Here is a 21,499-nt window from a genome sequence, read left to right as displayed (position 1 = left end):
GACAGCATATTGATGGGTCTTGGTTTTTTATCCATTCTAATACCCTGTGTCTTTTGATTGGGGCATTGAGCCCATTTACATTCAGGGTAACTATTGAAATATATGAATTTAGTGTCATTGTATTGCCTATAAGTTGACTGTTACTGTATATTGTCTTTGTTCCTTTCTGGTCTGTTACTTTTAGGCTCGCTCTTTGCTTAGAGGACCCCTTTCAATATTTCCTGTAGGGCTGGATTGGTTTGTGAATTCTTTTAGTTTTTGTTTGTCCTGGAAGCTTTTTATCTTTCCTTCTATTTTCAATGACAGCCTAGCTGGATATAATATTCTTGGCTGCGTGTTTTTCTCTTTTAGTGTTCTGAATATATCATGCCAGTCCTTTCTGGCCTGCCAGGTCTCTGTAGATAGGTATGCTGCCAATCTAATAGTTCTATCATTGTATGTTACAGACCTCTTGTCCTGAGCTGCTTTCAGGATTTTCTTTTGTCACTGATACTTGTAAATTTTACTATTAGATGATGGGGTGTAGACTTATTTTTATTGATTCTCTGTGCTTCCTGGATTTTGATGCTTGTTCCCTTCTCCAAATTAGGGAAATTCTCTGCTATAATTTGCTCCAAAATGCGCTCTGCCACCCCCTTCTTCTTCTGGGATCCCAATTATTCTAATATTGTTTCATCTTATAGTATCACTTATCTCTTGAATTCTCCTCTTGTTGTCCAGTAGTTGTTTGTCTCTCTTTTGCTCAGCTTCTTTATTCTCCATCATTTGGTCCTCTATATCACTATTTCTGTCTTCTGCCTCATTTAGAGTAGTAGTAAGAGCCTCCATTTTTTATTGCACCTCATTAATAGCTTTTTTTAATGTCAACTTGGTAAGATTTTACTTCTATTATTTCTCCAAAATGGGATTTTATTTCTCCCGAAAGGGATTCTCTAATATTTTCCAAGCTTTTTTTGAGCCCAGCTAGCCCCTTGATGATCATCATCCTGAACTCTAGTTCTGACATATTATTAATGTCTCTATTGATTAGGTCCCTAGCCATTGGTACTGCCTCTTGTTCTTTTTTTTTTTTTTTTTTTTGTGGTGAGTTTTTCCACCTTCTCATTTTATCTAGATAAGAACATATGAATGAGAGAACAAAATACTAAAAGGGTAGCAACAACCCTAGAGAAATATGCATTAACCAAATCAGAAGAGACCTGAAACTGGGGGAAGAAGAAAGGGGGTAAAAGAAAAAAGATATATATGTATATATTAGACCTGTGTATAGTACAGAGCCACACACTTGATTTTTGATGTATTTTGGTCTGTTAGAAGAAACTGCCTCCCAAAATTTTAAAGAAAGAAAAACTTACATATATACAAAAGTAAGGGTAAACACAATGAAGGAATGGAATGTGACTTAACGATGAAAACTTAAAAAGATTCTAAAAAAGGAATTGAGAAGATAAGAAGTTGGTTGAAAAAAAAAAAAGAAACAAAAAAAGGAAAGAATGTGAGCTGGCTGGAGACTAGAACAAAGCCATGCACTAGATTTAGGGTATATTTTGATCTATTAGAAGAAATTGTATCCTACTTTTATTAAAAAGATTTTATTTATTTGACAGAGACACGGTGAGAGAGGAAACACAAGCAGTGGGAGTGGGAGAGAGAGAAGCAGTCCTCCCACTAAGCATAGAGCCCAGTGTGGGGCTCAATCCCAGGATGCTGGGGTCATGACCTGAGCTGAAGGCAAATGCCTAACTGAGCCACCCAGACACCACATGTATCCCAAATTTTAAAGATAAAAAAAGACATATATATACAAAAAATAAGATTAAATACAATGAGGGGATAAAATATGACGATAACAATGAACATTTAAAAAGATTTTTAAAATACTTAAAAACGTTAAAATAGGAAAGAGGAAAAATTTAAAAAATAGAATAAGAAAAAAATGAAATTTAAAAAAAATTAACTTTGAAAGACTAAAGGATCATGGGGAAAAAAGCCTTGAATTCTATGTGTTCCTTTCCCCTAGCTCTGGAGTTCCACTGTTCTCATTGATTGGTGAACTTGGTCTTGGCTGGATGTTCTTGCTGATCTTCTGGGGGAGGGGCCTGTGGCAGTGATTGTCAAATGTCTTTGCCTGAGGCGGAATCACACCACCCTTGCCAGGGGCCAAGCTAAGCAATCTTCTCTGGTTTGCTCTCAGAGCTTTTGTTCTCTGCTTTCAGTGCTTTGGAGGACAGGAATGAAGATGGCGGCCTCCCAATCTCTGACCTGGAGGAGCTGAGAGCTCAGGGCCCCACTCCTCAGTGCACTGTCAGAGAAAAGTAGTCAATCCCTCCCATCTCTCCGGTCTCCAGCCACACTTGTGCTCACCTAGCCTGTGACCAATTGTTTCTGTCTCTGGCGCTCAGCCCCGTTTGGAGTCTCCAAACCCAGCAGGTTCCTGCATGGCGCTTCTGCACCGCTTCTCCTGAGGAAGGAAATGAGTATCCCTAGATCTGCTGCTTGTGGGGTCCCTGCTTGAAGAACAGTTGTCCAACAGTGCCTCAGATCACAGTTTAAGGTAAGCCTGACCTGAGAGCCCCCACCTTGGCCTTGTCTCTGTAGCCAGCATCCCCGCTCTGATACCTGGGAACACTGTCACACCTAGGCACCCCCAGTCCTTCTGTGCCCCTGTGGGTCCTGAGACCACACTGTCCCCATGAGGACTCCACCCCTGCTTAGCCTCTGGAGCGACGTCCCTCAGTGGAGCAGGTTTCTGAACGTTCTGATTTTGTGCTCCACTGTTCTACTGCTTGCTGGGAGCTGTCCATCCCCCTCCCCCCACCGCCAACCTCCTGGTCTATTTTCCAGTTGCTTTGCATTCACTTTTCCACACATCCTACCTCCCAGAAAGTGGTCACTTTTCTGTTGCTAGAATTGCTGCTCTTCTTATCTTCTGTCTTCTGTTGAGTTTGTAGGTGTTTGGAATGGTTTGATAACTATCTAGCTGAACTCCTGGGACCTGATGATATTTAGGTCCTCTACTCCTCTACCAACTTGCCCCTCCCCTCAGGATCTGAATTCTTAATGGCAAAAGCAATAGATGAGAAGTGACTAATGAGGCTACATAATGTCTCTGTAGGAAGGGAGAATCTCTGGAGATTTTGTGTTCTGTTTGCACATAACAGTGAAGATCCTGAAAAACAAACCTTGTGATACAGAAAGGGAAAAGGACAAAAACGCAACCACACTCAGCTACTGGAGAAATTTTCTGGGACAGGAGGATAAGGGTGCAGTTAAAGTGTAACCTGTTTCTCTATTCTGCACCATGGATTCAAAGGCCATGCACAGTGAGTGTTAAATAATAATTTAATTTTTTAACATTAGTGACAAAGAGTAATCGTCATGTTAATGAAACTCACAGATGACACTAGATGGGAAGTTATTACAAACAAACACCAGTTAGGAGAAGCAGACAATGCAGAGGGACAGAAAAGAAGGAAAGTTACAGCCAAGCAAACTTCTGGTTTGCAAAGCGTAAGTGAAAGCACCTGCAAAAAATAAAATAAAATTAAATTAAATTAAAATAACAGCTACTGTGGGGAGGTGCAGAAGGCAAAGCAGATGCAGGTCTGGAAGGGAGAGGAGCTCTTAGGGTGCAGTTTCATTCCCTGCCTGTTGCCCGACTCAGCTCACTCTGCTGCTCCACCTCAGGGTCATTTGCCTCGGAAATCTCGTCTAGGTCCTTGTCGCTGTGGATTCTGCAGCAACTCCCTGTTCCACTTTCTGCCTTCAGGACTCTCTGAGCAGCATTCCCAGCAGCACCCCACAAGCTTTCCCTCCTGTTAGGGAGTTCCCTTTGCATATTTTGTGGACGGTTCTTGAAGCCAGTACTCAATTCTCATCCCATGGTTTCCCCCCTGCCCCAGTGGTGGTCCCCTCCTTGCCTCCATGTCTACTTTGGAGGAGTCAGAGTGATGGTATCTATGTGCATTATATTCGGGACCACGGACCCTGAGCAGCAGAAGCTGCCCCACAGTCCGTGTGCCTGGTGCAGCATGTGGGCAAGCTCCCTTTGGAGCTCTTAATTCTGTGGAGCCTCAATCTGCCAAGATCCCTAACATTCCCTGCCCGGGGCAGCACAACATGGCCCCTGAGGGCTCCCACTGGTCTGGTGTTCAACAAAGAAATAGGCAAGCTACAGGTGAGCAGGGAGGCTTTGGGAAGAACGTTACAGCCAGAGTGGTGGCAAAGCCAGAGGGTTAAAGCTACCAAGCTTTGTCTTTGTGTCACACAGAGCTCTCTATGTCCCTAATGGAGACGGGGACACCAAGCATTGTATTATATCCAAACTCTCTGATGGCCGACTCATTCTCACTCAGCCTGTCCAGCCCCATTTCAAGCACAGCCCCTGATGCCCACTAAAGCTTGCATTTGCAGAGTGAGCGTTCTGTGGTGCATTCCAGAAGCAAGATTTAGGGACAGCTTAGCGAGGAAGGACTTTCTGGTCTGGAGGAGCAGAAATTGGATGGAACCTCGAGCAAGAGTGTTCCAGAGGGTACCAGGTTGTCGAGGTCAGGAGACCTGGGATCTTATCCTAACTTCATCATTAGCTGAATGACCTCAGATGAGCGTTTTCTTGGAGTCTCAGGTTTACTTACCAAATCGTGACAATAGTCCCCATTCTGACCACTCCATCGGAGAGCATAAGCATAATGGATGGGAAGTTATTGTGTTTGCTTTGTAGTGTGGTTTCATTCTTCCTATGGGGATTGGAGTTAAGATCGTACAACTCCTAACAGTCTTAGAATGATCAGATCCCAGTTGCCCTCCATCCATCTGAATATATTTTAGGTAGTGCTGCTATGGCTGTAATCGTCCCTGGGGGCAGGCGGGTAGGAATTGGAGAGAACCAGAGTGGCGTTTCTCATGGGAATCTTCCCCAAAGAGCAAAAGTTAAGCATGTATTTGTTAACGGACAGAGGTGTTCAGAGAGCAGAGGGACCCATAGGTCAGTAGGGGTTGGAGGAGCTTCCCGGAGGAAGAGAAAATGGGACTGAGGGGTGAGGGGTGTAGGTTCAAACGGTGGAGGAGGAAACAGAGGCATTGCCAGGCATCGAGGTCCTAACATGCTAGGTGCTTTACACAGGTGACTTAATCCTCCCAGCACCACAGAGGCAAAAACAACAACCTTTTTAGTATAAGCACCGAAAGCGTACCAGACTCCATGCTGGGTGTTTAAGGTACGAAGCTGAATCAACCTGGCACCTGGGGTGCAACCACGGGACAATCTAAGAGCCAAGACTAGTAGGGATTAGGTCAGGAATGGAGGCAAGAGAAGGAACACAAGAACCAAGACAAGGGTGCTCCAGGCAGAGAGGACAATGCGGGAGCACAAGCTAGGGGGCCCGTTGTGAAACGAGAGGGTGTGTATAGGAAAAGTGCAAAGACAAAGCTGTCATCAGACTGTTTTTTAGCTTTGTATTAGAGGAAAATTTCAAGCGTCTATAAAATGCTGTAGCGTAGTGTAGGGAGCCCATATGAATTCAACGTCTGTCTTCACCCATCATCAGATCATGGCCACCGACTCTTGTTTTCTCCATATCTCACTCATTTTCTCTGGCATTATACTTTGAAGCCAATATCAGATATCTTACGACCAATCTGTAAATATTTCCCTGGATGTTTCTAAAGGGTAAGGACTCTATCAACTGTAACTCTAATACCGTTATCCTACCTAAAAAATTAAGAATTATTACTTGATATCACAGATCTTTAGTCAGCATTTAAATTTTCCCTACCATTCTGCAGATTTTGAATCAGTTGGGTTTTTTAAAAAAGGTTTTATTTGTTCATGTGAGAGAGAGAGAGAGTGAGAGAGAGCATATGAACAGGGGGAGGGGTAGAGGGAGAAGCAGGCTCCCCACTGAGCAGGGAGCCCGATGTGGGACTCAATGCCTGGACCCTGGCATCATGACCTGAGCTGAAGGCAGATGCTTAACCAACTGAGCCACTCAGGTGCCCATATTCGTTGGTTCTAATCAGAATCTAAGAAAGGTGCCAACATTGCAGTTGGGCTTCTCTACGCCTCTCTGACTCTGTGGCTTTCTCTTCCCACAGATGTTTTTCCTTGCAGTACTTTTTAAGGAAGACAGGGAGCTATGCTTCCTACAGTGTCCTACGTTCTGCATTTTGGGGACTGCATCCCTGTGGTGCCATATGCATGCTCCCTGGGTGTGGCAGTCACATCTAGAGGTGCATTCATAACGCATCTAAAGTAGGTAGACGAGACCTGAGGGGGTCCATCCAGGGTTGGTGTGGACGAAGCAGGACCATGTTGCATTAATAACCTAAGGTTTTAGTTTGCAGTGTTTCCGCCTCTCCCGTGCCCCATCTTCCCACCACCACCCCTAGCCCGACACTGTCAGAGTCAGACAGCAGTGGGGGCGTCTACACTCGGGGGTCTGGGTGGAGTTATGGTGCCAAACACGCAACCTGCCGAGAAAAGCAGGACCTTTGATGGAGACACAGGGCGGCGTGTGCAGCCAGAGACCTGGGGCCCGATGGAGGCAGATGCCTCGGTCAGTGCCAGTGCTGGAGTGTGTAGGTGCCAGTAACCAGAGGTCAGGCATCTAACGGCAGTCTCCATCCATTCTCGCGGGAAGACATGCTGATAGCTGAGAACCCCAAACTTTCCCACCTGGTGTTTTGTGGCTGTGAATCTTTGCCTGAAGCAAAGCCAGCAGGGGTGAGGGGCGACCCTCAGCCAGGTGCCAGGGGGTGGGGGAGGAAGCATCCTGAATGGATTCCTTAAGAAAAATTGTTTAAAAGTGGGTTTCCTGCAGTGAAAGGGGGCAGAAGAAGGTCATGATGCTTTGGGGAATCAGAATCTGGAAAGGCTGGTGCAGCTGGTGCAGCTGCTGTTCTGGGGGCCGCCACCCACAGAAACACTTATTTTGGGCACATCTGTGCCATGAAGGGTTACCCATCTTCTCACAGGGGCAGCCCATCGGGCTAATGTTTAAAACAGGGGCTTTCTAGACGGAATCCGCTGTTTGACAGAGGCCCCCAACTGCGGTTCCTGCTCTCCCACACACTGGCCTTGAGCTTCACGCCTGTTTTCCTCTTCCGTCTTCTGCCCTTCTCAGTACTTTCTTCCAAACGCGCACAAGTCTGCGCTCAGAGTCTCATGTTTTTCTAACTCTGAGGTTTCTGGTTGGATTGTGCTGGCATTCTGCTTTCCCAGAAAGAGGTCGGTAGCCAAGGGGAGGTTGACGAAGACAATGGGACAGCGGTCCCCGCCCCTGAGTGTCCACCAGCCTCCACAAACTATAGGGCTCGATGCTTCTTTTGCTCCCATCAAATTCCAAAGGCCTCATCCCTCTGTCATCTTCCCCTCCTGCCCAAACTGCCCCAGAATAAACCAACAATGAATTGGAGGGAAAGGCCACTCTGCTTTTCTGGGGCTCCAAGTGACTGTTCCATATTTGGATCTGATTTCTCCTGCTCCCTTACCACAACCACACTGCTCATTGCTGCCCCACACCACAACAGAGATGCCCCCCAGAATTTCCCACCTATATTCTCACCTGGAAGTTCTCTTAAGCCCCCAAGAGACCCACTCAAGTCCCCTCCAGGTAAAGCCTTCTTTGTGGATCCAGCCAGCACCTACCCCCCCACCAGGACCCCATTCTGCAGCCCCTCCTTCCTCCTACACCCCAGTACCATTTTGTCCAACCACCAGCTTGGCATTTGAGATTAACTGCGTTGACCAATTTAGGAGTCTGCAGCCTTTGTGGAATGCACTTTCCTTGAAACATAAGGCCTGTGTCTACAATTTATTTTTCCTAGTGTCTAGGAGATGAGCACCAGATGATTTCCAAAAGGGTGGATGGAAACTCTAGAATCAAAAGCAAATAAAACAATATTTTGATGACCTGGGGCCCTGCTAACGTGGTGACCTGAGGAGTCCTTCTCTGACCGCCCCCAACACTAGGGAGCTGATCACAGAAGCAAAACGGGCTGTTAGCATTTAGACCGGAGCTTTGTTATCAGGTCCAAATTAATTCCCAAGGCCTAGGCAAAAGGAAAACATGGCATTCTGACAACTCACACCAAGCTTGCATAGGTAAATATTTTTCTGCACAGTTTTATGGGTCTGAACCGGGGTCTGACTTCCAATGTCAGCACAGAGCCCTGATGGGAGTATAACGTTCCCACCAGGCTTTGGGTGAATATTTATGACTATTCTGTAGTCGCTGCCTTCTATTGTTCCTGGAAGACTTGTATGATTTAGAAAGTAATTAATCATATTCTGAGGGAAAGTGCTGGAGCCAAGCCCCATGGTGAGGGTTCTAAAGGCTTTTTCTCCCCAGATCAGCCGAATAATAACACCAACCAAAACTTTCCCCAAGAATCGCTTATCTCCTGTGTCAACCAACACACATTTCCACAGGCCAGCATGGGAGCCCATCACCAGACAGCCCGTTCAGGAAAAGCACGGGTCAAGAATCCTGCCCTTAGACTTTGCTGATGGTTAGCACACCCATTCTCTGGAATTCACAATTTAGGCCACATGCCTGGACCTAGAATTCCAGCTCACACTTACTTCTGTCTGGTAAGGATGTCACCGCTCTTCAAATGACCCAGCCCAAGAATGAGAAATCGTCCTAGAGTCTCTGAAGTTAACCTGTGGGAAAGCCTGCTCTGTGCTCTGGACGTACGATTTGAGGGGTGCTACCTGTCGAATACTAGATGTGGTGTAAGTCGTCTATATTTTACGGTGGGCATTGTCCCCCGTTTTATTCCCTTACAGATAAAAGAGGTAGGAGTGCATCTGTTCGCTTTTGATATTTCACAGATCATCCCCAAATTCAGTGGCTTAAAACAATGAGAATTTACCACTGCCCATGGGTCTAGTGTCATGTGGCACTTGTCCCAGCCTCTGCAGATCTCACTCGGGCCCCTGTCCTTAGCTCTGCATCAGCTGAGCCTGTGGTTCTGCAGATCAAGCCTGGGGCCTGTCCTGTGTTTCATGCCTCAACGGGGGGAGTTGGGCCTACTTGGCTGTGTTTCACGCTGCTCTCATTCGGGCAGCGTTGTCCTCAGCCTGGCTGGGCAAAGGTGAGAGAAGGCAGGGTCTCTGGAGGTCTAGACCTGAAATGATTTCATTTTAACTCTGTTATGTTTTCTGGTGTTTTGGTGTTGTTTCATTTTTGTTTTTTAGCCAAAGCAAATCTCAAGAGCATTTTAGGGTTAAGAAGAAATAGGGAACTACATTCTGCCTTTTGATGGGAGAGGCTATAAAATCACATTGCCAAGGGGGCAGATAGAGGAAGGACCTCCAGGTGTCCATCAGAGCTCTGTTCTTAGTAACGATGTGGAGGACTCGAAGAAGGCTTTCCATCCCAACAAAGGAAGATCACCAGGCTTTGCACCCAGGGTAGGAAGGACATCCTTGCCCCAAGTTAGAGTGAAGTAATTATAGACATCTCTGGAGGAGAGAGAGATAAAGGAGGTTCACTCCCCATTGATTCCAGGGCACAGGGTGCTGAGCAAGATGGCCCAGACGAGCACACTGGTGATCCTGGAGAAGAGACCATACAAGAGAACAGAGTCAGGGACGGCAATCTGGAGTCAATACAAACATCTATTGCGTTTCCCATGCTTGTTTCATGTCTGTGAGTTTGCTTGGCTGCAGCAACAGAAATATGAAGGTTAACATTTCCTGAGTGTTTCACAGGCCCCCAGTTGGTACCTGGTGTTCTAGAAGGCACCTCTCCCTCTTTAAAACCCTCGCAAACACCGTGACTTTGGTACTCTCGTTGCTATCTTGTCACTGAGCACAGGGCACTTAGAAACGTGAGGCACATGGCCCAGGATCATGTACCTGTTGTGGGGGGACACGACTGGCTTCCAGAGGCAGCCCACGGACTTGGTGTGCAGTGCTCCCTGTCTGTGGCTACCATGTCTGTATCACTTCAGGGTTGTTGGGCTATAGGTACCACATCGAGCTGTATTAAGCACACAGAGAAGGAAGGTGGGTTCAGGACCAGGATACAGGCAGGTGTGCAGGGGGTCTCCTATTGGGACAGAAGAGGGCTGTGGCCTTTATCGTGACCTCAGAATATTCTCCATCCTCTTGCATGGACGTCTCTCCCTTCCCGAGGACTGACTTTGTTGGGTTCCCACACATCAGGGTCCTGGCGACCACTACTATGTTCACTCTTCCCAAGGATTTAAGTCAGCGTGGGAAACCCTTAGTTCCTAATGCCTATTCCTGGAGAAGAACTCCAACTAAAAGAAATGGATCAGTGGCCTTCATTAGGCCAAGTCTACTGAAGCCAGAGGCCTGGACCAATGGTAAGAATGACTGCTCTCATTTGACCATTGAGAACTGGGGCAGCTAGAGGGGCTGACCTTGAGGATGCTATGCTAGTTGAAGTAAGCCAGCCACAGAAAAATGAACACTGCATGATTCTACTTAGTAGGAGGTATGCAGAGTAGTCAAATTCCCAGAGTTAAAGAGTGGAATAGTCATTGCTGGGGGGTCAAGGTGAAGGAGGCATGGGGGTTACTAATGATCAGGCATAAAATTTCAGTCGGTCAGGAGACACAAGCTCCAGAGACCTACTGGCAGACCTTGTACTAACAGTCAAGAAACATGTTAACACACATGTAGAAATTCGTTGAGTGCATAGATCTGCGGTTAAGTGGTCTTACCATGATTTTTAAAGAAAGATGAGGAAACTAAAGCAGGAAAGTTAAGTAATTCAGGTGATTCCGAAGAGAAGCTTAGCAGTGAAAATGGTGGTGGGGTTTGATGACTGGCTTTCAGACGTCATGGAGGAAAGGAGAATCGAGAAAGGGTTGAGGTTTGGATCCTTCAGTCCTGGAGGATGGTGTTAGCATCAGAAATGACAAACAGGAGGATAGGAGATAAGGGAGATAGTGATCATCTCTGTTAGGTCCGTTATTAAATGAAAGGAGACTGAGACAAAGTAAAAATTATTTAAAGCTTTATTTTATACCAAGTATTAGAAGTCAGACTGATTGGCCAGAGGAACAAGACTGAAACAAAGTTAAAGTTATGCAAAGCTCTATTCTATGCCAAGCATTAGAAGTCAGACTGACCAGTCAGGGCCATCCGTCTCCGAAGAGAACGACCCCTCCCCATCTTACAGGCTACCTTTTATTGGATAAAACTGCAACCCGTATCTTGGTATCTCAACCCACTGGGTTTGTGTGTCTCTTGCTGATTGGCTAGTTTCATCTGGTCTGGTGATGTGTTATTCAAGATTCCTCCATACCAGGAACCGTTACAAACAGTACTTACTAGGAAGGCTTAGTCAGCTAACATATTCAGTGTGAATAATAAGATCGACGTCCTTCCCAAGATGGAGTCATTTAGGTTTGGGCAAGACCTTCTCACTGTTACCAACAGTACTTTGTACTGATTAGATGTCTCCATCTGGCCTGACTCGTCCTTGTATTCTGGGCTCTGTTATCAGGAACTAGCCGACTACATTTAACTGGTTTCCCGGACTTGTTTCTAAGTAAGCTTCGCGGGGGGGGGGGGGGAGTCAATTTAAGTTTACTGCATAAACAACAAAATGGCTATTTACCCAAGATGGAGTCCCTCTGGCTAAATAGGTCCTTACAATCTCAAGTGTTGACATGTTCATCTTTGAGGTTGAGGCCCTCCAGGTGAGGGTGAGGGAAATCCAAAATGGCAGCCTGGACTGGAGGAAGTGACAGTGAGAGGGGGTTTTGCTGCCAGCTCTGGGGGCCGCCATCTTGGAGTGGTGGTCTCATGGCAGACTCCATGATGCCACTTTGGGCGCGATGGGCTTGCAGAGACCTGAGTATCACCAATGAGGACACCGAGGTCACCACGGACAGGCAAATGGAGGTTAACTGGAGTTTCCCAGGCTCCGGCCACCAGCTGGGTGCTCTGCACATGGTAACGCCTCATCTCGGCAGCGACACTGAGAAGTTGTTGTCTCTCCATGTCACCACTGAGGAAGCTGGGTGTTGAGGAGTGAGCTCGTCTGCCCCAGTCAACCGCAGCGCACAAGGAGAACAGGCCAGCAGCCCGTGATCCGTGCGGGGCTGGCCCAGCTGGAGCTGGTATGGCCAGGCCCACCTGGATGGGACAGCCGGAGGCCCTGCCTGCTGCTGGTGCCCGCACTGCACAGGCCCACAGGGATGTCAGCCTCCACCCATGGGGGCCCTGGGGGGGACTGGCCGGACAGAGCGGGTCGTTGGGTCCTGTCACACTTACATCAGTAATTTAGTCCTAGTTTGAAAATGTGCGTGTGCACCTGAGTGCTATGTGGTAGGAATTTTTTCTACCAGGCTTCTCGCCTCCCTCCCCCCACACTCCCCGTCCAGGCCACAATGTTCCGGTGTTTCCTATATACCCTCCTGAGTACCTTCTTTCCTTTCCTTTCTTTCAAACACTGTCTCCCTTCCATCGTTTCTGAGTGTTTCTGACTTTCCTTCTCTCTATCACTTGCTGCCTTCCTCTCCTCCTGTATATGCCAGTGTCTCTGCCTTGGCCCCCCTCTGTCTCTGTCTCTGTCTGTCTCTTTGACTTTTATTCTGGTGGCTTGTCGCTGTCGGAATCTCCAGCCATTGTGAATGATCACAGCCGAGTCACCGGGCCGCCTCTCCTCTTCCCAAATCCTGGGGGATGAGCACAGGGGATTTCTGTTCGGGTGGCTGAGTGCTCTCGCGTCAGCTTGGACCCAGGCAGCTTCTGGTGAAAGCTCTCGGCCCACACCGCCGCCGTGAAGACAGGTCTAACCGGTCTGACGGAAGGTTGACTCTGTGAGAGATTTCAGAGTCTGTGCCTAAAAAAGCTCAGCTCTCAGTATGTCATCAACGGTTCTTGGGCCCATTCTCAAGATTGTCATCTGTCCTCTTCCTGTGCGTGGACGTGCTAATATAACGTTATGCGCAGCATCTGTCCTGGAACGTGAGGCATGGATGAGAAAGTCCTCAGTGATTTCCAAGCGACGGGGCTGTTTCAGTATTAATGGGACTGGATCTGGGGACGCTAGGAAACTTCTAGAAAATAGAGTTCTAAGCACCACTGCACAGACACTAACAGGCAGCTTTTTTTTTTCTCTTGATTGAGGTATAATTGACATACAACATTGTATTAGCTTCAGGTGTGCAGTATGATGATTCAGTATTTGTTAATATTGCAAAAAGGTCACCACAGTAAGTCTTAAAAGGGAGCTTTTTGAGTAAAAGACCCTGTGAGGGGGAGAATGGTGCCTGCTCTCTGGAGTGTCTGAGCCTGTGTGGATCGAATTATGTCCCCAAAAATGCTATGTGGAAGTCCTCACCCATGCTCCCTGGAAATGTGACCTTTAGAAGCAAGGTCGTTACAGGTGTAATCAGATTAGGACTGGGGTCATTCTGGATGACTAGTGTCTTTATAAAATGAGGAAAATTCAGACAGACACACACACACACGTGTGCACACACACACACACACGCAGAATGCTACATGAAGACGGAGGCAGAGACTGGAGCTCCGTTGTCACAAGCCAGGGGGCACTGTTGGTTGCCAACAACCCCAGAGGCTGCCAGAGGCCAGGAAGGGTTCTATGCAGTCTCAGAGGCAGGTGTCCTACTGCACACCTTGACCTATAATGGCTGCACAGGACCCGTGGAGGTCCCCAAGGAACCCTGGGCTCCCACCACACAGCCCCTCACCTGGCTGTTCCTTTTACCAGTGATGACGTCCCCATCTTCCTCCCCCGGGAGGTCTGCTCAGCCTTCAAGACTGGCTCCCAGCAGCTCCTCTGGGAAGCCTTTCTCAGCCTCCCACTCTGCCAAGTCTGCCGAGCACTCTCACTGCGGAGAAATCACGCCATGTTCACACCAGATTGCAAATGCGTCTGCCACTACTTGGAAATCGATGATGAGCGTTGGAGGGCAGGAACAACCTCATGTTCCTGTTTGGGTAAAGACTGACAGGAGGTCAGAACACGGCCCCAAATGCCGGATTCGGAGTCACATTTATCACGCATTGGTCTGTATGTGACAAGGCTCCGGAAGAGTCAGGAAGCATGTCCTAAGCAGCAGGTGACTTTGTAAATGAGCGTGAAGCCGCTGTCAGGGATGACGGTGTGCCTGTGTGAGGTCTGGCATGTCTCCCCTGTGCCAAGCAGAGTCGCCCACTGCCTGGCACAGAGAACGTGTTGCATGACTGTTGTTGCGTCTGTGGATGGAAAGGGTAGGCTAAGCTGTATTTTCGAAGCATGGAGGCCATGCCAGGCCCTGCTCTAAATACATCTGAGGCAGGAACTCATTTAACCCTTGCCACACCTCATGAGGAGGACACTCGTTCCCCGGGTGAGCACTCGGAGGCCGGAGTGGGTCCTCACAGGGTCCCGCCACAGTGGATCTGGAAGATTCCTCCAGCTCTTCAGACCCAGGCTGTGCTGGGTGTGAGGCCGTGAGGGAAGGCCCCTTCCAGAGTCAGCTCTTCTGAGCCCGCTCTCTGCCCTCAGCCCATGGAGCTTAGGGAGAGCCTCTGTGCAGCCCTCTTGCCGCAGAGCTGACTGGCCTGTACACTCAGGACGGGCGTTCTGGTTCCCGGGAGCAGCTCCTCAAGCCTCCCCAGAGCCCACGCCGACCCCTTGCACGGAGCCACTCCCCTCCCTGCGGCTGGTTTCCCAGAGCCTGCACCGACATACACTGAAGCCGGTGGACTCCGGATCCTGCACAGGAACTCCACTCCCCTCCGCAGCCCTGCACGAACGGTGGTCATGGAGAGCCTACCTGCACCTGCCCTGACCCCACCCCGCCCCACCGCAGAGAGACGCGAGGCAACCACGACCCACGTCAGATGTCACCGTAATGTGCGGTCACAGGAGCAGAGTTCCCGTTGACTAGTGGACATCGTTACTTTTGGAGATATCGAGAGAAATATAAAACTTCACCGCTTTAACCAAATGTTTTATTTTTAGTTTTTAAAGATTTTATTTATCTGTCAGAGAGAGAGAGCACAAGCAGGGGGAGCAGCAGGCAGAGGGAGAAGCAGGCTTCCTGCTGAGCAGGGAGCCTGATGCGGGACTTGACCCCAGGACCCTGGGATCATGACCCGAGCCAAAGGCGGACGCTTCACCCACTGAGCCACCCAGGTGCCCCTAAACAAAGGTTTGTAGCCAATGACACGTTGATGGTGGTAGCAGTAAATATTCTCCCAGGCTCTTAAAAAGCTCTGTGCTTTTGAGTTTAAGAACTAAACTTGTCAGGCCGCTGGGTGGCTCGGTCGGTTAGGTGTCTGTCACGATCTCAGGGTCCTGGGATCGAGCCCTGTGTCGGGCTCTGTGCTCAGCAGGGAGCCTGCTTCTCCCTCTGCCCCTCCCCCCATGCTCGCTCACTCTCTCTCTGTCTCTCTCTCTCAAATCAAGTCTTTTAAAAAAGGAATTAAACGTGTTGAAACTCATTCAGTGTCTGCTGTTCCCTGGGTGCTTAGTTCTGTGGGCCAGAAACAGATGCGTGTTTTTGACCTCTGACACCTCAGCACAGAGCCGGTGCCGGGAAGGAAAGACCAGTTCTGTCTGGAGGGAAGGCAGGCGTTCCATGTCTTTAGAATTTCCTGGAATGACCTGTGACCGAGTGACCAGAGAATGACAGGGAGGAAGAGGTTCATTCTCGTTAGGTTTTCTTATAATGCAGCTTGGTTTTATAAATTTAAGGTTAAGTATTGTTGGGTAAAACTTTCATTTCTGTCACCGATACGTGGACGTGTGTGCCGCTGGTCCAGTCACAAGGGTCGCTGACAAACCCCGAGGGACCCGCTGTGCTGTGCTCAGGGATGCTGTGGCGGTGATGTGGGCAGGACCCATGGGACCACTCGTCTCTGCTCCATGACTCTGTGGCCCCGGCTGGGGGGAGTCAACGCTGGGAGTCGTGGCCCTGGCGGCCACAGTCTGGAGGAGGCATCATCACTCCTGTCTCATGACACAGGCCAGCCGGGGCCTGGTGAGCTCCCGGCTGGAGCCCCACAGTGGTCTCTCACCTTGGGCCACCTCAGGCTTCTCCCAGCTCGGCTGTGGAGCTCCAAGCAAACAAGGCTGAAGTGACACCATTGGGGCCATCAGCCTCAGAAGTCACACGGCGGCGCTTCCACTGTGGGCTACTGGTTGAGCCCATCATGACGGTCGTTCAGGTTCAAAGAATCGTGAGCAAACCTCAATCAACTGCATGTCCGTTTGTTCCGATGGACGTGTAAGTCGTTTTCAAGTTTTCCGGCTTCTGTAAATGATGCTGCGGGGAGCGTCCGTGCCAGTGTCCCCGTGTGCCCCTGGGGGGAGCTTCGTTGCCCTGTATGCTCAGAAATCCCAGCCTTGCCCTGGGTTTGTGGGGGTAGATGGCCCCCGCGGCTGAGGGTTAGTTGAGAGCCTGAAGGACGTGTCACTGCGTAAGGAACGCTCTGTTCATACAAGTGCTTACCACTTTGTATTCCAAGTGACATTGAGACTGGTTTCTCACCTACTAGAAATTCTTTGTGAACATAGCTACCCCACACGGTTGCATTAGAGATAATTAGCCGTTGCGGGCTACTTATTTCCTCAAGAGCCCCCCTGGAAGGAGAATGAATGGTCCCGGGGACACTAAAAGTGTTCTAAAGGCCCCGGTGGTATTGCCGACCTATAGGGTGCTGGTCTGACCTATAGGGTGCTGGTCTGGTGAGCCAGGGGATGGGGGGATGACTGTAAGCTCCTGGAAGCCCCATTAACAGGGGTGTACTAGGTACTCCTGCATATAATTAGGGAAGATGGGAAGCACCCTAGCATAAGCAGTCATCCGTAGGATAATGACCCATTGGCCAAACCCGGCCTCAGACCTAGATGTCCCGCGGCGTGCAGACAAGCCCCTCCACGAGCTGCCAGGGTGCTGTTCCCCAGAAGCCCGGAGCCCCACCTGTCCCAAGGCTCACCTGTAGGGAGGCCTTGGAGATGAGCAGGATTCCCTTGACCACAGGCTCCGAGGAGGCCTACTCTGCGGGGGTCCTTGGAGACAGAGGTGGTCTACAGAGGGGACTGGTGGTCACATAGTACCGCACGCTTTGAGGAAGCACCTTCCCCCCAGCAGCAGCTGGAATTCTTGCAGAAATGAGGGGCTTTGGCTTATGACACATTTGCTGAGCCTTTAGTGTGTGCCAAGGATAGACAGGTTGATTTTGGGAGGTGTTTTCTCAGTGAGGAAGCTGGTCTACAAGATAGAGACGGGTTTTGGGGAAGCCTTTGTCATCGGTGGGTACCGACGGTGGTCGGGGCCCATGCAGACGGATGCAGCAGGTTTCTCTGTCCAGGCCTCCTGCAGAAAGTACAGTGGCCGTGACCCGGGGTGGGGGGAGGGGTGGTCCCAGAGGAGCTAGTGTTTAAATTGGGTCTCTTTAATTAATATATAATGTATTATTTGTTTCAGGGGTACTTGAATTGGGTCTTGAAAAATGTTTATCAGACAAAAAACAGAGGGGGGATAATTGAAGGAGGGTTGGTTAATCTTCAGAGGTTCTATGAACGTTGGGCCATGAATGGGGAAATGATGTGGCACTTCTGGGGCACCCCACCCAGCTCCTTAGGGAAAGGGAGCAGCGAGCGTGTTGGATGGGGGGCGAGGGGCCGACCAGCATGTGCGTCCGCCAGCCCCGCGGAGGGACCGTCTGCCGAACTGTGGACAGTTCCTGTTCTCAGGAGCAGGAATCTGTTTCTCAGCAGGGCATGGACTTCTTTTTCTGAATTTCTGCCCCAGAGAGAGCTTTTGTTAGCGACCTCTTGCTAGGGCCAGCCCAGAGGCTGTGGGCATGTGAGGAGGGGGAGCAGGCATGCAGGACGTGCCCAGGAGGACCCCACCACTACCACGGGCTGCTGTCCCCCTGCTGGGACATGGCCGGTGCCCCGCGGTGCTAACGAGCCTGTCCACAGCCCACAGAAACACAGATCCTTGTGTTCACCTAAAGGCAGGCAAAGAAAACAGCGTTCTTTGACCTGGTCATGCTGGGACATTCCCCTTGGCTTTGTCCATTTGTGTGATTCGGACCGTATGTAGTTGAAAGCAAGATTTAGGCGTTTTATCCAGAACTCATTTCATCATTATCAAAGTCCCTCTAATGGAACATCCCTCTGGAACTGCCTTTCAAAATTAAGATGTAATTTTTCAGAGTTAATTTAGGTTCCTAGCAAAATGGAGAGGAAGGTACAGATTTCCGTATCCTCCCTGCCCCCACGCCACACAGCCTCTCCCGCTGGCCACGTCCCCCACCGGAGTGGGACATTTGTTACAACTGAGGAATCTGCATTAACATACCACCATCACCCCAAAGTCCGTAATTTACGTTCGGGTTCAGTGCTGGTGTGGGTTTGGGAATGTGTATAATGACGTGTATCCACCATTAGAAAATCATACAGCGTATTTTCACTGCCCGAAAAATGGAAATGTGTTCTGCCTGTCCGTCCCTCCTTCCCCCAAGCCCCAGCGACAACTCATCTTGTACCGTCTCCATAGACTTGCCTTTTCCAGAACGTCACGTACTTGGAATCATACATACGAAGTCTTTTCAGATTGGCTCCCCTCACGCAGTAATGCGCACTCGGCTTTCCCTCATGTCTTCTCAGGACCCGACAGCAGGTTTCTTTCAAACGCTGAGCAGTAGTCCCTGGTCTGGATGTGCCCCAGGGCATCCATTCACCTGCCGAAGGACATCTCATTGGCTTTTAAGTTTTGCCAGTTGTGAGAGAAGCTGCCACACCCCTTCGTTTCCGCCTCCTCCGCTTAAACACCAAGGAGCACAAGTGCTGCATGTGTCGCAAGAGTAGGTTCGGTTTTGTCAAAATCACCAGACTCTCCCAAAGTGCCCACCCCGCTCGACGCTCGTCGCCAGCGACGAGGAGAATTCCTGCTTCCCCACGTCCGCACCAGCCTCAGGCATCAGCGTGCTGGGTTTTGGCCGTTCTAAGAGTCATGTCGTCGGAACTCCTTGTTGTTTTAATTTGCATTTCCTCATGACACAGGGTGTGGAACATTTTTCACCACCGTCTTTTGTAGTGTTGTGCTTAATCCAGAAGGGCCATGGAAATCGGTCTCTAAAGATAGAATAATATGAATTATTGAGATTACCCTCAAACATGTTACCTTTCTCCCTCCTCCCTCCCTCTGGGCCTTCCTCCCCGCCTCAGACAGAACATCAGCGGGACCACTGTGCCGTCACTTGCTGGAGGGAAGGGGAAGGTTGTGGCCCGAGAGCAGCTGTGGGCAGCGTTACAGCGTGGACAGGACCAGCAGCCTGTGAGCTCAGAACAGGAACTACCTTCGCCAGCGCAGCTTCTGGTTGTCTTGGCTGGGCCCCTAATAGAATACTGGTGAGGAATCACTACACCATTTTTTTAAAAGTATGAATAGATGAAGCTTGGGGTCCTGATAATTTACAGTCACCGGACACAGTGGGACTCAAACTGGAACGCATGTTGGAATTACTTGGACCCTTTTCCAAACGTAGAGCCCCACCTGAGGGTTCCTAATCTCTGAGAGTCGCACCTGGGAGAGAAAGCCTAGTAAAGCGCCTCCTGGTGGTCTCGATGCGCATATGCGTTTGGAAAACTCTAAAATAAAGCATCCGCTTTCAGTTTTTTCTAAAAAAAAATCTTCTAAAATTTCCCAAGCATGTAAGTATCTGGCATTTTAAAATATCCAGGAAATAAATTTCATGGCTCATGTTTTGGCGATAAAAACATATTCTTAGAAAAAGGTGGGCTTCTCAGTAATTTCTTCTGCCCCTTACCTCTTTCCTATTCCGGCTTAGTTTGCCTTTTAGATGTTAATGCATCGCAGCCTTAACTGGGGTTAGCTGCTTGGGGCATGATGTCAGCTAGTCTTCCAGCGCCGCTGGTCCATGGGATGGTCCTACCCTGCACACAGTCACCTTTGTGTTTGTCCCCAGCCCTCCGTGGGCATGTGTCCCCCACGCTCCCTGCCCTAGCAGAACACTTTTCTAGAGACACACCCGTGGTGATGAGGGCTTTGACCCATGCCTCTCTCCAAAGAGTCAGGCTGCCCGATGCTGCAGGAACACAGATTTTTTTTTTCTTTTTAATTAATTACGCCCTCAGTAATTTTCTACGGAAACCATGGTCGGAGAGAACCGATGGGACCTCCCTTACTGACTCTGAGGGACACCAGGATGGCCACAGGCTCTGGAACTGGGGAGAATGGGGTGTGTGGCCATGTGGGCTCTACTGGAAGTGTTCCTGGGCATGCCTGAGCCCAGCTTTCTACGGTGCAGGTCGTTGTTGCTATGGAGGAAAATGTATGTAAACTTCAGGTCTGTGGAAAGCTGAGGGTCAATGTCAAGGACAAAGCTGATGGAAAGGATCACTGTGACGGAGTAGGAGAGTCGGGGGGTCAGAATGGCTGTAGTCTGTGCTCCCTGCTTTCTGCGCCAAGTTTTCACTTGTAAATTTTAAACAACTCAGTTTGCCAAACCTTGGAATTACACATGGTCAGAATTCAGAAGACTTTGAAGATCATGGACTTAATCTCCTTGCTTTGCCAGTGAGCCTCATAAGTCTTAGAAGGAGAAAGGGATTCACCCAAAGTCACATCTCCCTCTGGTTCCTTCTCGATTCAGTCCCTTTCAATTTAACTTAGCCTGATAGCGCAAGCCTCTAAGACCTGTGGCCTGTCTTTATAACCATGGTTAGGGGCTGGAGGTGGACGCGAAGCAGTCGCTGGAAGACTGCCTTTCTATTTTGAGGAAATGAAAAGGAGGACAGTGGGACGGGTCATTTAATTTAATGGGCCTGTTTAACTGCCAGGCTTTCAGGATCTGAGATGCTTGGGGGATGAATCAGGGATGACGATACCACAAAGTTTGCTTGGAAGGAGTTCACAGCCTGGGGAAGCTCTAGCATCGCGATGGAGGCACATAGCAGACCGTGTGGGTGTCAGTGCTGTGACTGGAGGTGTAGGGGAGCATCACTGGGAGGGCGCTTTGAACAGAGCCTGGAGGGATGGGCACCGTCTGGGCATGTGGCATTCAAGGAGGGCAGCCTGGTTAGAAAGAACAACAGTGGGAGACACGGACGCTAGAACATATGCAAGGAAACAGGCTGTTTGGTTTGATTGAAGCATCTAATGTTTGCAGGGGAAGGTTGGGAAGTTGGATGGAGAAGTAGGTTGGGGAGGAAGATGGGGAAGGTTGGAGACTGACGTTGCTCAGTCATAGTACCTGCAGTTTGGCCTTCGCCTGCAGAACAGCATCTCCCAAGCTGGTCTCTAGGGTCCCGTGCTATTGACTAGGTGTTCTGCAAATGCCACCTTGCGTTCTGTGCGATCAAAGGGAAGCCGGAGGATGGGCCAAGTTTGCTGCTCTTCAAAGTTTGGGGTAAAAAGAAAGCTGCCTCTAGCAATGTTTCATAGTGTCAACTTTCCAGTGACCTAGGTGGACATCAGTGTCTAATCGGAGACTCCCAGGGTCATGGTCCCCAGCTAGGCTTGG

This window comes from Enhydra lutris, unplaced genomic scaffold, assembly GCF_002288905.1.
Source record: "Enhydra lutris kenyoni isolate GAN:26980312 unplaced genomic scaffold, ASM228890v2 scaffoldscaffold35, whole genome shotgun sequence".
In the NCBI taxonomy this organism is placed as follows: domain Eukaryota; kingdom Metazoa; phylum Chordata; class Mammalia; order Carnivora; family Mustelidae; genus Enhydra; species Enhydra lutris.
This window is presented reverse-complemented; position numbering follows the sequence as displayed.